Consider the following 17,107-nt stretch of genomic DNA (forward strand, 5'->3'; position numbering starts at 1 on the left):
ATTCGTCAATTCAAACATAATGATTCAATTCGGCAATTCAATCGTTCAATTCGGCGATGCTAATTTCCCTTTCGTAAACGGTCGTTGCCATTTCTCAGAAGGGTCGTTGCCATTTGAAACGGTTGATGCCATTTATAACGGTCGACTGCGCACTTCACTTCAAAGAAAATTAAAAGAAACAAACTAAGAAAAAATATTAACAAAATTAAGACAAAAAAGGAAACAAGAAACATTTATAAAAGAAGAACTGGCGGAAAAAAAGAGTCCGAGAATTTCAAGACTCGAACTCGGGTTCTTAGCCCTCACCCTAAACAAAACCCTAACCCGAACCCTAACTCATATGACCAGCAAGACACAATTCCCAGTAACCGCAACCTTTTGAGTTCTTAGACCTAATGAGTGTAATTCAGAGCTAAAAAATGGCATCGACCGTTTCAAATGGCAACGACCGTTTACGAAAGGGAAATAAGCTTCGGCAATTCAAACATTCAACCGAATTGAAGGTTTGAATTGACGAATTGAATGTTTGAATTGACAAATTAAAGGTTTGAATTGCGAGATAAAATGCTTGAACTGAAGGTTTGGGTTCAACAACAACAAGTCTGAATTTTGGCGGGGATGGATACGCATACTTAAGTAACGAGAAACCATCTGCGTTACAGGGGCTAGGTCTGCAAATTTTAGGCAATTTCAGCACTGATCGAATGTTCATAGAATTAACTAAAATATCAAAATAACTGTTCAAAACTATAGAAGAAGTCTAACAAAACACAGGGAAGCCAAGAAGGGACATGAATGGACAAAACTGGAGAGGATTGAAATGGATTTTGAAAAGCGTCGGCCCACCTTTTTTCAAATTTATATCAGTCTATATCAAAATGTCATTTACAAAGCTGGAAAATCATTCTCAGTTGTTGTGGCCGTGATTTTGCAAATGAAAGCCTCTTGCTCTGCCAATTTGACGTTTAGAGCTCATAATTAGCAAAATTAAACAAAATTACCTAAAATAGCGTGACCTAGCCCCTTTCAGGTGGCTGAAACCAGTTAACAGATTTTTAAGAGACCTTCCTATTAGAAGGGTTGTCACTACACCATTGTATTACGTAACGGCAATGTTATGGTTCAATATAAAACACCACTTATTGCTTAACAACAACCACTTGTTGCTTAAAATGCTTGAACTGAAGATTTGGATTCAACAACAACAAGTCTGAATTTTGGCGGGGATGGATACGCATACTTAAGTAAAGAGAAACCATCTGCGTTAAGGTGGCTGAAACCAGTTAAAAGATTTTTAAGAGACCTTCTTATTAGAAGGGTTGTCACTACAACATTGTATCACGTAACGGCAATGTTATGGTACAAAATAAAACACCTCTTATTGCTTAACAACCAAGGCAACATGAAAAATCTCCAAAAACACCCTATATTTCGTCTTTACTTCGGCTTAAACAGTGGAACGTCCATTAAGCGGCTATCTAGTAAGCGGCCACTAATCAAAGTCCCGAAATAATTGTAGAATAATATTAAAAATCAATCTCTTAAGAGCCCGCGGCCACCTTTTACCCCGACGGTGGCCGCTTAATAGAGGTTTCACTGTATCTATTAAAACAAACTCGGTGATCCCCATTTTTATTGTAGAATAGTAATGAGCAATCTGAGATAGCACTATCGGCAAAGTTGTAAAAACATTTTGGGAGCCCATTCAGAGCTACCTTAAATTTTCGAAAAATCAGAGCAAGCGCCGAAAAGTCCCGAAATAATTGTAGAATAATATTAAAAATCAAATCTCTATTAAGCGCCCTCGGCCACCTTTTACCCCGACGGTGGCCGCTTAATAGAGCTTTCACTGTATCTATTAAAGCAAACTCGGTGATCCCCATTTATATAATTGCAGAATAGTAATGAGCAATCTGAGATAGGACTATCGGCAAAGTTGTAAAAACATTTTGGGAGCCCAGTCAGAGCTACCTTAAATTTTCGAAAAATTAGAGCAAGCGCTTTACTTGTGTTATGTTATAGGTTGGATGATGACGCTACTTGACTACAAGTACCAGAATTCTACAGGTTTTGCTTGTCTCCTGCTAATTAGAGCTACTGTTCTTTATACCCCTCTGGGAATATAAAATTTAAATAAGAAAAGAAAAACAAATTGAATGTCAATTTCAATGTCAAAGACGCTATTTTGAAATTGCCTAACGCATTCCATTGGCTGCTGAAATTTTGGATGTATATTATTGAACATGCTCAGTTGACACGCTCGTTTCTTTCCAAAATATCACCACGGCAGAGATACACTTCGAGACTGTTAAGATCAGAGGAGGTAAGCCGGGATCTCTTTTATCTCATTTTTTAAAATGTTTTCCAACGTACACATTCAAATTCTATCCTCTAGTACCCAAGATTTGAGTTTGATTCTATACCTACTGAAGCAACACGGCACAACTAACACGATCAATGCATGCGCCAAGAACATCTCTCGGTATTATACCATAAGTCGGGAGGCGCGGTGGCCTCGTGGTTAGTGTGCTCGATTCCGGAGCGAATGGTCCGGGCTCGGGCCTGGTCGAGGACATTGTGTTGTGTTTTTGGGCAAGACACTTTACACACACGGTGCCTTTCTCCACCCAGGTGTACCGGCAAAATGCTGGGGGTAAGTCTGCGATCATCATAGTCGCTTCATACTACAGAAACCGGGGATAAGCTCCGGCCTGATGGGGCCACTTGGCTTCTAAGCTGACTTTATACCATACATCATATCATATTTTTATTTACCCTGATTTAGAGTAACTTGGTGTAGCTAGTATATCTGCCCAGCATTTACACTGCCAACCATGATATACCACAGAGCACAGACCACAACACCGGGAAGTACCGGTAACTACATGCTCTCACCACTGCACTTCTTAGTGCTCTCACCACTGTGCCATCCCTGCACCCCTAGGGTTATGAATACTGAGGGTATTGAGATAGGGCCTTCGGTTTACCGTCCTTTTCCGAGAATACTTAGTCTTTGGAGAGTGTAACCATTCGCAGGTGTCATTACGAAGGCAGTACTTTCTTCCTAAGTGTTACGGGTCCGGCCGGAATCAGCTGATCAGTTTTCCGATCTCGCTACCTCCCGCACAGTAATCCGATGCTCGATAGACTAAACCACCCTGTTTTCAGATCCATCGACATTGATTTTTCTTCCTTTTGCATCAGAGTTTTCTGACACTGATTTTCTTGGCAGGACTTGGTACCCTTTTTCATTATTTAAGCCATAGTGGTGAGGTAACTATCTCTTCAGTTTCTCTTTATCCCTGACTTTGCTCCTCGTTGCACCATTTCGCTCAATGTTGTTTTTTTCTCTTCCTACATTTTCGATAGTTGAGAGCATTTTGACCTTGATGGCAAAACCCTTGTGGCTTTTACGAAAATTGCCATATTTGCTGCTTGCCAAGGGCCATGTTTGCTTTTTGTTACCATGGTTGTTTTTGTCGCGTAAAACAATTTTGTCCGGGAGTTCTAACTTGTGATATCTGTGAATCTTGTTGACACGCATTTTGGCCTTGCAGCCAAAATCCTTGCTATATTTGCCATATTTATGGCTTTCCTAAGGGTCCATTCCCATGGCCTTTAATTTTTTTCTCTCTGATAAATTTTACATTCTTGCCAATGATATTTGCGATTCTTGTTGGTGGTCATTTTGTCACCTTGTATTAAATATTTTCATACGCTTGTCCGAATATGACAAAAATATCAAGATTGCCATTTTGATATGTAAACTATAGATCTTTAAATCAAGTTTCTTATCTTCATACCAAATTTTCATTCATTTATGTCAAACGATAATATTTACATATCAACTTGACGTTTTTATATATTACATCAAGTTCCCATCTATTCATATCAAAACAATTTCCCTTACCAATGCAACTATACCTATATCAAGTCACCTTTCTCATTTTTGACAAAAAAAATATGTAAAGTTCATTAGCCCGCGTAGCTGGTTGTTGGCGTGAGAGGCATAAGCCGTGCTGGGTGCTGTAAAATACCGTCTAAAAAAAGACTTCTGTGTTTTTTAATGCTGCCCACTTTGAATCCAATTACGAACACCCAATCAGAGTAAAGCTGTATATGCGAAACCAAGTTGTTCATTTCAAGTGTCAATATTTGGGCGCAAAACCTATGAGAAGCATGCACAGAATTTTTAAAGATGGGAAGAGAAAGGTGTAAATAATGTCATTAGAAGATAGAATTCATATTTCTATCTAATCACGCACTATATAGAGCTCTTCTAACTGGAGCAGTTCTAGAATGCAATAGAACTTTCTAATGTCAAGACCTAGACCGGTTCTAGAATGCTATAGAACTAATTTCAGAGCATTTTAATTTCATATTTAATCACGCACTATATAGGGCTCTTCTATAGAACTTTCTAATAACCTTTATGGATGGGAAGATAGCAAACACAGATGTTAATTTGGAACGTATGGAAAGGGTAGATAGACCAAAGATGCAAGTAAAATGAGGAAGACTGTCAAGTAAATCCGCGAGGGATTGCTGTAGATTATAATCTGAAATTACAATTCGGAGATTCTATCTCATAAACCATAACCTCCGGTACTGACATGAAGAACGAACCTAGTCTGCCGGGAGTGACGTCACAATCATAAATTTCTAGTCTTGGCCCCTAATACACGGGGTTATGATGCCCTCGTGTCTTTATTTTGCTCAGCTAGGGCATTGAGGTACAAATGTAGCTTGAGAATGTCCACCAAGCGTTTCGTTACATTGGTCATCCAGTAGTGGTTTATATTTTTCAAACTGATGCGAATGCTAGTGGCTGGAGCATTACCTGTGCAACTAATGTTTCCTGCAGTCTCGGGAGCAGGAATCGCTGCGCAGTAATCCTATTTCTCAAATGTTTGGGTAACTTTGTTAGAGACCGACTGGGCCAAGGGCATCCTATAGTGGTGACATAATGGGCCTTTCAGGCTTCTACAAATGATGGGTCAGCGGCCTTTGGTCTGGACTCGCACCCCAGGCAACCTGAGCACCTCAAGCAATCCAAGGAATCCAAGCGCTTCAAGCAGCCCAAGCGTCTAAGTAAGCTAAGCAGGATAAGTAAGGTACGTATAATGTATACGGTACAATATATGTCCCCATACATAACGTACCTACCCTGGACTCCAGCCTGCCAGCTGCTGGTCCACCCGTCTGCCAATATCACGCACAGAGTGTAAATCAGCTCAAGCCTGTCAAGCTGATTGCATGGCCCATCATCTGGGTACTCTATCAGAAGTGATGCTTTTCTGAGTACGTTACCGAGGTGTCTTTCTACGCAGATACAGTACAGCGTTTAACCTTTGGAAAATTGGCTGTATTCTGTAGTCAGATCGAGTTCCCTCCATTCTCCCCGGGTCTATCCCTTGTTTTTAGAGTTCTTATATAGGGAAGATATCGTTGACGTCACCTATTGTCATTAATGTGCGAACCAGAGCCTCGTTGGCTGTCGAAACAAAGGGTCTTTTGTTCCTACCGTTGGAGCATTTGAATAACAAGGGCAATGTTTGTAATCAGGTAACTTCCTTATACCGAGTTTCCGACTGATCACTGCTAGATCAGCTTTGTCTCGTATGATTAGCGCTGAGAATAGCTTAGTTGGCCAACATCCAGTTCTTCATCGTTTCTTGAAGGGTGCCTTTGGGAGTAAGCCACCGTCAAATAGATATTATGGTATTTGGGATGTGCAGCAAGGGCAGCAATTTGGAGGATTAGTACTGGCCTTAAACTGAGGAACTCGCGTTAATACTAGCCATGTTATTAGCGTTAGCAACAATACTTTGCTGCGACCTAATATAAGTGATAGTTACCTGTGGAAAAGTCTCAAGATGAGTGTGTGTGTTTGTTTCTTGGTAGTCATATTATCAGCAACGCTAGCACTGTTAGGAGCGTTTCAAGTTATAACTTAACTTTGCTCATTGATTGTTTAGAAATATTTGGTAGTCTAGACTTGAGTTGTAGAATAAAATAGATATATTAGGACATTGTAATTTTTGAGTTTGGTTGGTATTTTGGGCTGGTGCCAAGAATTTAAAAAATGAAGAGGGGGTCAGAGAATTAGCACTACAATAATCAACATGGCGACCACGAATCTCTTCATTCCGAACGCAGAACAGTTCTTCATAAAATGCTGATCTTGTCTGTGTTCACATTTCAACGCAGAGAAAAGCAGTACGAAGAAACGTTACGAGTATCAACGCCGCATCATCCAAACACGTCTTCACCAGGTGGCTCTCAATAAGGACATTGAGCAGATGATGAAAGCCTTTAAGACAAATCTTGGTGAAACTAGGAAAGCGACACCCAGAGCAGTACAGCAGGTTCAAACGGCTACGCAAACTTATGAATTATATCCCTGTCTGCAAGGCTGATGGTCTTGACGGCATTCCAATGCATCTTGCCTCCTAAAGTTATCATTTACATTTATTGCGTCCGTTCCCTGAGACATATTTTAAACTAAGTTATTTCCCGGCACTGGTATCCTGACAAGGACTGGAAGAGTTCTGGAGTAGAACCAATATTCAAAGGTTGATCCAGCAAATTACAGACCTATCTCTGTATTTTCTGTAATAGCGAAACTTTTTAAGAAAGCCATTTTCAATCATGTATACATATTTAAATGAGTCGGAGAATTGAAGCTACAATGATGTACTTTGGAAATATCAGTCTGGCTGTAGACCCATGCACACTACCTTTAGGGCTCTTATTGACATGAAAGACAATTAGTATCTTAAAATTGACGATGGCTTACAAATGGCATTCTGTTTATTGATTTAAAAAAGGAATTTGATACTAAAAGTATGACCATGAGATCCTTCTGTCAAAATTAGAGCTGTATGGGTTTAATGGTGCAGGTCTTAATCTTTTTCAAGACTCATGACCACTATGATAGAACTCAGGTTACAGTTATAAACGACGTAAATTCTGAAACTAGTTACTGACATTGCTGGGTGCTTCAAGGGTCAATCCTTGGCCCTCTGCTATTCCTATTATACAATAATGACCTCTCAACCTGAAACCCCCTATCAGATGTGGGGATGTACGCCGATGACACTAATCTCACGAATGACTTCCAAAACCCTGAAGAGTTGTTTTCATCCCTGACTCAGTTCGGAGCAATCTGAAACAATGGCTAGACTCTAACCGTCTAAGTGGTTACCTAATGTCCTCAAGACCAAGTGTCTGTTTACAGGGACAAGACATAATTAAAAATCTCGCTGCTCCCAAGTGAACCTCACATTCGCCTTGATGGGCATTCAATTGAAAGAGTCAATACGTACAAATGACTAGGCATTCAGGGGGATGAAACACTATCGTGGGAGTCACATCTTTGCACTCGTCGGTTCAAATGGCGTGAACTCTACCCCGTGCAAGGTTATTTCAGGTGTTCCACAAGGGTCTGTCTTAGGCCCCTCGCTTTTCTTGATGTATATAAATGGCATCGTGGGTGACATCAAGTCAAATATTAGACTGTTTGCTGACGACACTATTATGTACCGACAGGTTGTATCGCCTGTGGATCATCTTATCCTTCAACAAGACCTTGACAGACTAACTTCATGGGCCTGTCTTTGGCAGATGGAGTTTAACGTGAAGAAATGCTACCACATTTCCTTGACCAACAAGCGAGCCGTTGTCATGCTACAATATTTCATGCATGGTCAGGTCTTGGAACATGCAACCTCCTATGATTATCTGGGTGTTGAATTAACGAGCAAGTTAAATTGGAAAGAACACTGTGATAAAACTTCCAACAAAGCCAATAGGACACTTGGGCTGGTCAAACGGACTTTAAAACCGTGTACGCCTGAAGTCAAAGAAAGAGCCTACAAAGCACTTATTCGACCTTTACTAGAATATGCAAGTGCTGCCTGGAATCCACACACAAACAGGGACACTGAAACTATCGAAAAAGTCCAGCGGCGGGCTGCTCGTTTCGTCGCGCATGATTACAAGAGATCTACAAACTCACAAGATCCTTGGAATCCAGACGTTTGCTGGCCCAAGTGACTCTTTTCTATAAAATCAAAAACAATCTCATAGATCTTGAATTCCCATCTTCTATCCAACCAGCTCCTAAATCAAGGATCCAACATGCTATGCTCCAGCCCTACTCAAGTGTTTTGGGGCACAGTTATTCTCCGTTTGTACGAACTGTTCGGGTATGGAACAAATTGTCAACTCAAGCAGTCCAAGCTAAGAACATTACTTTTTTTAAGCCATTAGCCATGTGGGACATTCAGAACATGAAGACCCCGAACCACCTGAAAAGACTTTGAACTATTTACATTTACTGTTTCTTTTAGACTTTATATATTTATTGTGGATCATTATTATTATCAAATTCGTTATTTTATATCTCCAAGTGTCAGCCCAGCTATTTGGGAGTATAAGTTCCAAGTTCCAAGTTCCAAGTTAAGTTATCTCCAAGTGTTAGCCCAGCTATTTGGGAGTATAAGTTCCAAGTTCCAAGTTAAGTTGCTGAAGTACTTACTACCCAGAGGATGCTAAGATCGATGTGTTCCCCCTAGTGATGATTTATAAGTCACTAGTTCTACCACGTATTAATTATTGCAGCACTGTGTGGGCCTGTATCGGTAATGGCTGAGCAAACAACTAGAGAAATTACAAATTAGGGCAGCACGGGTAATACGGGGATCTGACTGGGATGTCAGATCTGCACAGATTCATCGTGCCCTCAAATGGAAAAGCCTTGCTGACAGACGTGGTAACAATCTTTAATATAAACCTTATTCCAAAATGGCCGCCATTTAGATATTATTTTGTTTTTATTGAAATTAGACCTTGATGCCTCGTTCAAGGCAAAATACTCCTTTGAATTTTCAGCTCAAGAACGAGGCATCAAGGGCTAATTTGAATAAAAACAAAAGAATATTTAAATTAATGAAGGCCATTTTGGAATAAGGTCTATTCAAAACAGTAACTGACTTTGTACCCGAATACCTGTCTTAAAAATTTGCTACCATTAATACTATTCACAGACATAATCTTCGGGGTTCCCAAAATAATCTGTTTATTCCGCGGCCAAACACTGAGGTCCTCAGGAGCGAAGTAACATGGAACAGTCTCTCAGCCGAGGCTAAGCAGGCCACTACTTGTAATAAAAAAAATTCTAGTTTTTACAGAAACTGTGGTGCTGCGTCAGTGGGACAATGAAACAGGCATATTCGGTTTTATATCAATGTGTTGATAAAGGTAGTGAACGTGAACGATTTGGAAAGCTGACGTTTTGAACGTTAGCCCTTTGTCATTCGCTGGTGATAATCTCTTCATCAGCCAAAAAACTATACAGTTGATTATACACTAGTCTCTCGAACACCTTAGCCATTACTGAGATAACAGAGATTGGTCGATAATTATTCACATCAGTTCGCTCACCTTGTTTAAACAATGGAGTCAAGCTAGCGCATTTTCAGTCATCTGGAAATAAACCAGAACTTAAAGACTTGTTGAAAATATTACGATCGAGATAACATCCGCACATTCCCGAATTAGTTTGACAGAAATATTATCGAGATCTGTTACTTTGGATTTAGATAATTTATTTAGGAGAGAAAAATACTTTGCTACTACTAATTGGACTGAAAAAGAACTTGTTGTTGCTGCTAACAATGTAGTTGGCATAACTTGAACAATCAGTAACAAGAGGTATCTCATTAGCAAGTTTGGTTCCAATTGTTGAAAAATGATAATTAAATGAATTGGAAAGCTCTTGAGAATTGGTTACTGAGTTCTCGCTTAGTTTCAATTCTTTCACAGACTCACTATTTTTCTGACGGAAAATGAGTTCGTTAGTCATTTGCCAGGTTTTACGTGAGTCACCATTGGTCTGCGTAAACGCATTAGCATAATAGGATGCCTTGGTAGATTTAACTTCTCCATTGATCTTATTACGTAGCCTTATGTATACAGCCCAGTCATGCTTTCCGTTTGGCAACATCGCGATCACGCATAGCCTCCCGCAGGTCTGATGTGATCCATCGTACCTGCAAGGATACTTTAATGGACTTTCTTCAAGAACACTATCACGTCGTCGGCAATTCTTTATTTGGCAGCTGAAGACAGAATTTCTCTATCATGTCATCCAACGCGTCATCTGAGATTGTTGGGTGTATTACATACTGCGTTTGAACCTGCTGTACTGTCCTCGTTGTCAGTTTCCTGGTTGTTATGGTAGTGCAGTCTTTCCAGTCTCACCAAGATTTGTCTTAAGGCGTTCATCAGCTGTTCAACGTCATAACTGAGAGTCACCTGGTGAAGACGTAAAGGTTTCTTTGTACTACTCTGCTCTGCTCTGCTCTGCTCTGCTCTGCTCTGCTCTGCTCTGCTCTGCTCTGCTCTCTGCTCTGCTCTGCTCTGCTCTGCTCTGCTCTGCTCTGCTCTGCTCTGCTCTGCTCTGCTCTGCTGCTCTGCTCTGCTCTGCTCTGCTCTGCTCTGCTCTGCTCTGCTCCTCTCTACAAGAAATCATCTTGGTCGTCATCGCGGGGCATTGTGAACCAGACAAGATCAGCATTTTACGCCGGAAGAACTCTTCCGCGTTCGGAATGAAGAGATTCGTGACCGCATGTTGTTTGTGTACGGTTGGTTCTCAGACTCTCTCTTCATTTTTGAAATGCGCGACACCAGGCTTTCTTGATTTATAAATGTGCTCAAAAACTTGACACATGAATTTTTATTTTTATCAAAAATGAAAACGTCGTGAAAATTCTTTTGACATGAATATCTGGGAACTTGATATGAATATAAAAAACTTGATGTATAAATGTATCGTTTGACATAAATATATGACAATTTGACATGAACATAAAAAACTTGATTTACAGATGTATAGTTGACACATGAAATGGCAATCTTGACATTTTGTCACATTCGGACAAGCATAAGTCTACTTGAGTGAAGGGGCGTAAGCATCAAGTAACGGGGGCGGATCTAGGGGGAGGGTGTAGGGGAGCGCATCCCCCCCCCCCCCCTGCGGCTTTCTAACACAATTGGTAGTCTGCAAAAAAAACCGTTACCAGTCAGCTACGCCATTCCTTAGTAATGCACTCCCTCCTAAGAAAAATCCTGGATCCGCCTCTTAGTAACTAACGAAGTACTTGATCATAGCGTGTCACTTGAGTGGACAAAATCATCGCAGTCGTCATTACAATGAAGATATGAACTTATATCATCATTGGAATCCGCAAAATCAATGTTCCACATTGAACGACGATTTATGGAGATTTTCATGGAAGGTGGCTTAGTGTATGATTCAGCTTAACTTAACAAAACAGATGAATGATCAGAAAACGAAACAATAGAGGGATAAACCTCACGCAATAGGAGATCGGCATCATCCAATCTGGTAATAACCAGATCCAAAGTGTGATTACGATCATGGGTCGATTGAAAAACCATCTGCGTTAAGGTGGCTGAAACCAGTTTTAAAAAAAATTAAGACACCTTCTTAGTAGAAGGGTTATCACTACAAAATTGTATCACGTAACAGCAATATTATGGTACCATATGAAACACAAATTGTTGCTTAACAAAAATGCGCCCATTATTGTGTCGTGATAGGTTACCAAGGCAACATGAAAGATCTCCAAAAACACCCTATATTTCGTCTTTACTTGCTTATACATTGGAACCTCCATTAAGCAGCCAGTAATCAAAGTCCCGAAATAATTGTAGAATAATATTGAAAATGAAACCTCTATTAAGCGCCCGCGACCACCTTTTGCCCGTCCCGATGACAGGTAAGAGTTCAAAACACTTAGTTTGGCTTTGTTTTGAAAATGTGTTGAAGTAAAAGACAGTCCGAGATAGGTGACGACCGATAGAAACACACCTATATTATGTTTCGATGTACCGATCCCGCTGCCACAGTAAGCTACGTACGGTGCTACAGGTTTTAATTTTTTATTCAACATACGAGCTCAGTATGGAGTGCGTCAGTCAAATCAAATGAATTATCCAGTAATAAGCTAGATCAATTGTCCATGCATGGTCCTCTACAATTATTTGAGTTCAAATCCTTGTGTTTTAAGCTTCGATTCTAACATTAACAATTGAATTGAAAGATAGTTTCCCGTGAAGTAGTATTCACAAAGAACTTCCAAGCCATAGCCGCCACCTCGTTCTATACGTTTGCAGTTAATAACTGCTTTGCCACGATTTGTTGCTCTCTTGAGAAATTTAGTAAGCCATGTTGCCATCAGTTTCGGGACATAATTAGAATAAAATGACGTTTCCACTTACGATTATGCTAATTTCTGACGAACCTCTATTACGCGGCCAACCTGATTAAGCAGCCACTAGCTGTCACCCCTAGGGTGGCGCCTTAATAGAGGTTTCACTGTATCTATAAAAATAAACTCGGTGATCCCCATTTTTAATGTAGAATAGTAATGAGCAATCTGAGATAGGACTATATCGGCAAAGTTTTTAAAAAATTATATGCAGCCACTTCAGAGCAAGCGCTTCACTTTTGTTATGTTACATTAAATAGGTTGCATGCTGACGCTATTTGACTACAAGTGCCAGAATCCTACAGGTTTTGCTTTTCTCCTGCTAATTAGAGCTACTGTTCTTTATACCCCGCTGGGAATAAAAAATTCAAATAAGAAAAGAAAAGAAAAACAAATTGAATGGCAATGTCAAAGACGCTATCGTGAAAATTGCCTAACGCGCGTACGTGTTTCATTGGCTGCTGAAATTTTTGGATGTATATTATTAAACATGTTATTTCACACGTTCGATTCTTTCTAAAATATCAATACGGCAGAGAGACACTCCGAGACTGTTAAGATCAGAGGAGGTAGGCCGGGATCTTGATTCTATACCTACTGAAGCCACGAGGCACAATCAATGCATGCGCCAAGAACATCTTTTCTCCATATCATACCATACATCATATCATATTTTTATTTACCCGGATTTTAGAGCAACTTTGTTTAGCTAGTATCTCTGCCCAGCATTTATCCTCCCAACCATGATATACCACAGAGGACAGACCACAACACCGGAAACTCCATGCCCTACTCTTTGCAAATAGTGTGTGGGTTCGTTTAAGTCTCATAGGGAAAGCATGAGGAGCTTAAGCCGACTCAGGAATTCTCGGCTGGACGTCTCCTGACGGTGTACTGATATCCATCAACAAAGGCTAAAAACATAACACAAAAGGTGTTTCGTATTCAGAAAAGTGTTAAAGCATTCAGGATCGATCAGATTGTACTGTGAACTTACGTTAAGCAGAAAAAAGTAGTTAATTTTTTATTGAATGACCATATTTAGGGGCGAGATGAATTTTGTGGGGAACACAAATCTATTTCAGTTCGTTTGCGCGTATCGACAGTGGCGGTTAGTGCTGGGACACGGAACCATTTTTCGTTCTATAGGATTTATGGATTAACTCTCTCACCCGGGGAAAAATGGTACAGGTCGCCGTCGTCTCTCGCCGACCAGCACTACTTCGACGCTCCTCGCCGCTGGTGAGCGAGAAGACCTCTGGCATCCAGGGTAAAATGTTAGCCAATTTGTCGAAGGAAAGTTTTTTCAGCTCTTTCGAAGAGAGATTTGTCGCCTTCAAGTCGGTAATTTTTTGCGGGAAAATAGTGATCACGTTCCGAAATTCGGCGGGTCTAATCTGGAGATAGCAGGTCGCAGGTCGCAGGTCACAGGTTGCAGTCATTGTTTCACCAATACAGAAAGTATCCTAAACTTTCTTAAAAGCTAACCTTAGGCCTAAAAACTTTTCTTTAGGCCTAATTAGGCCTAAGGTTAGCTTTTAAGAATGTTTAGGATACTTTCTGTATTGGTGAAACAATGACCTGCAACCTGTGACCTGCGACCTGCAGATTAGACTCGCCGTCCGAAATTCTGGTAAAAACGTGAACGAAGCTTACGGAATAACTTTGGTTGGCCTCTGTGGGGGAATTAATTGAGCAGTCTTCGTCTGAATGTCATGGATTTCTGTATTCATGTTTTCAAACGAGTTATGGAGGCAGTAAACAATGTTGACGTCGGGGAATTCGGTGCTGGAAGCCTTCCCGGTATGCAGGCTCACGCTCAAACGTTGAGGTGAAATAATTGCTGTTAGGTTCAATTTCATGATATCAGGATATCATGATAGCAGCTAGGAAATTGATAAGTCTGTGATTAATATTGAATGTGCCTCCCTGTGACATGCTGGGAAATCAATTAGCCCGGAATGAAATTTTACACAGCTACAATTGGGCATTCTAAATTTCCCAGTTCCTCAGTTATTGAGTTCCATAACTATAAAACTTAAAAATGGTTTGCTTTAAAATTAGAAAAGAACCAATTCACCGTTGCTGTTGAGAAAAGTGTATGCCAGGCAAAACAAGTTGCATCTCGGTAGCCTGAAAGTTAACTGAAAAAATAATTTGCCTGTGTTTAAATTAACAAATACACCAATACATCACTAACGTTTCATGTTTAACCGGAGAATTATGTTCGAAGGTGTAATAGCTGTTGAGTTTTATTCCTCAGTTATCGAGTTCCATAAGTATAGAACTTAAAAATGGATTCCTTTAAAATCAGAAAAGAAGCAGTTCACCTTTGCTGTTGAGAAAAGTGTATGCCAGGCAAAGACAAGTTGCATCTCGGTAGCCTGAAAGTTAACTGACAAAATAATTTGCCTGTGTTTAAATTAACAAATACACCAATACATCACTAACGTTTCATGTTTAACCGGAGAATTATGTACGAAGGTGTAATAGCTGTTGAGTTTTATTCCTCAGTTATCGAGTTCCATGAGTATAAAACTTAAAAATGGTTTGCTTTAAAATTAGAAAAGAACCAATTCACCGTTGCTGTTGAGAAAAGTGTATGCCAGGCAAAACAAGTTATATCTCGGTAGCCTGAAAGTTAAGAAATAATTTGCCTGTGTTTAAATTAACAAATACACCAATCCATCACTAACGTTTCATGTTTAACCGGAGAATTAGGGAAGCAGATGTTCGAAGGTGTAATAGCTGTTGAGTTTTATTCCTCAGTTATCGAGTTCCATAAGTATAAAACTTAAAAATGGATTGCTTTAAAATCAGAAAAGAACCAATTCACCGTTGCTGTTGAGAAAAGTGTATGCCAGGCAAAGACAAGTTGCATCTCGGGAGCCTGAAAGTTAACTGACAAAATAATTTGCCTGTGTTTAAATTAACAAATACACCAATACATCACTAACGTTTCATGTTTAACCGGAGAATTATGTACCAAGGTGTAATAGCTGTTGAGTTTTATTCCTCAGTTATCGAGTTCCATGAGTAGAAAACTTAAAAATGGTTTGCTTTAAAATAAGAAAAGAACCAATTCACCGTTGCTGTTGAGAAAAGTGTATGCCAGGCAAAACAAGTTATATCTCGGTAGCCTGAAAGTTAAGAAATAATTTGCCTTTGTTTAAATTAACAAATACACCAATACATCACTAACGTTTCATGTTTAACCGGAGAATTATGTACCAAGGTGTAATAGCTGTTGAGTTTTATTCCTCAGTTATCGAGTTCCATAAGTATAAAACTTAAAAATGGTTTGCTTTAAAATCAGAAAAGAACCAATTCACCGTTGCTGTTGAGAAAAGTGTATGCCAGGCAAAATAAGTTATATCTCGGTAGCCTGAAAGTTAAGAAATAATTTGCCTGTGTTTAAATTAACAAATACACCAATCCATCACTAACGTTTCATGTTTAACCGGAGAATTATGTTCGAAGGTGTAATAGCTGTTCCATAAGTATAAAACTTAAAAATGGATTGCTTTAAAATCAGAAAAGAACCAATTCACCGTTGCTGTTGTGAAAAGTGTATGCCAGGCAAAACAAGTTATATCTCGGAAGCCTGAGGGTTAAGAAATAATTTGCCTGTGTTTAAATTAACAAATACACCAATCCATCACTAACGCGTTTCATGTTTAACCGGAGAATTAGGGAAGCAGATGTTCGAAGGTGTAATAGCTGTTGAGTTTTATTCCTCAGTTATCGAGTTCCATAAGTATAAAACTTAAAAATGGATTGCTTTAAAATCAGAAATGAACCAATTCACCGTTGCTGTTGAGAAAAGTGTATGCCGGGCAAAACAAGTTGCATCTCGGTAGCCTGACAGTTAAGAAATAATTTGCCTGTGTTTAAATTAACAAATACACCAATACATCGATCACTAACGTTTCATGTTTAACCGGAGAATTAGGGAAGCAGATGCTCGAAGGTGTAATAGCTGTTGAGTTTTATTCCTCAGTTATCGAGTTCCATAAGTATAAAACTTAAAAATGGATTGCTTTAAAATCAGAAAAGAACCAATTCACCGTTGCTGTTGAGAAAAGTGTATGCCGGGCAAAACAAGTTGCATCTCGGTAGCCTGAAAGTTAAGATATAATTTGCCTGTGTTTAAATTACTTTGAAATAAAGAGAATAAAGAAGTAATTTTCCATTTTTTAATTGCATGATGCTGGCCGTTGTAAACCGTGTTTTAGAAAATATTTCAGATTGATTTACTGTGCCTCTGGACTATTTTGACATATCACTCAAAATTAATTTAAAGTAATTTGAGTTATTTGTCGGCCCAACAAATGTGTCAAGATTAACACCTCTCTCTCCTTTTGTCTCTCGCTCTGCCTTTTTAGTGTGAGTCTTGTTACAACTCCCACTGAGATTTTGGTAATTTTTTTTTTACCTAAACAGCGGGGACCCATATTCCTGACCCAAGTTAAGCTCCTCATGAAAGGTACTTTATTTCAGTGTCTAGTCGTTCAAACGCTGGAGCACTAAATGGGGACACTGTAAACTGAAATTAACAATTAACGCAAATCAAGTGAAAAGTTGGTTTTTGAGGAGAGGGGAAACCGGAGTATCTGGAGTAAACCTCTCGGTGCAGAGTAGAGAACCAACAAACTCAAACCCACATATGACGCAGAGTCTGGGAATCGAACCCGGGCCACATTGGTGGGAGGCGAATGCCATCCGCCATCCCTGTACCCCCTAGGGTTGTGAATATTGAGGGTATTGAGACAGGGCCTTCGGGTTATCGTTCTTATCAGAGAAGACGT

General features: G+C 39.7%; 1 protein-coding gene across 2 annotated transcripts in view; it reads left to right on the forward strand.

The window, feature by feature from the left end:
- The first annotated feature begins 2,256 nt into the window (after positions 1–2,256).
- LOC138052518 (neuromedin-U receptor 2-like) overlaps positions 2,257–17,107 on the forward strand; it is a 67,778-nt gene continuing 52,927 nt past the window's right edge. The window contains exons 1-3 of one of the 2 annotated variants that reach the window (XR_011133103.1): positions 2,299–2,323; positions 4,928–5,114; positions 6,211–6,465. The gene's annotated coding sequence lies outside the window, so the exon portion shown is untranslated. Of the gene's footprint in view, positions 2,324–4,927; positions 5,115–6,210; positions 6,466–17,107 lie in introns of those variants that run through there. The other variant, XM_068899049.1, reaches the window with a different exon arrangement.

The sequence above is a fragment of the Montipora capricornis genome, chromosome 6, assembly GCF_036669925.1.
Source record: "Montipora capricornis isolate CH-2021 chromosome 6, ASM3666992v2, whole genome shotgun sequence".
NCBI classification, from domain to species: Eukaryota; Metazoa; Cnidaria; class Anthozoa; order Scleractinia; family Acroporidae; genus Montipora; species Montipora capricornis.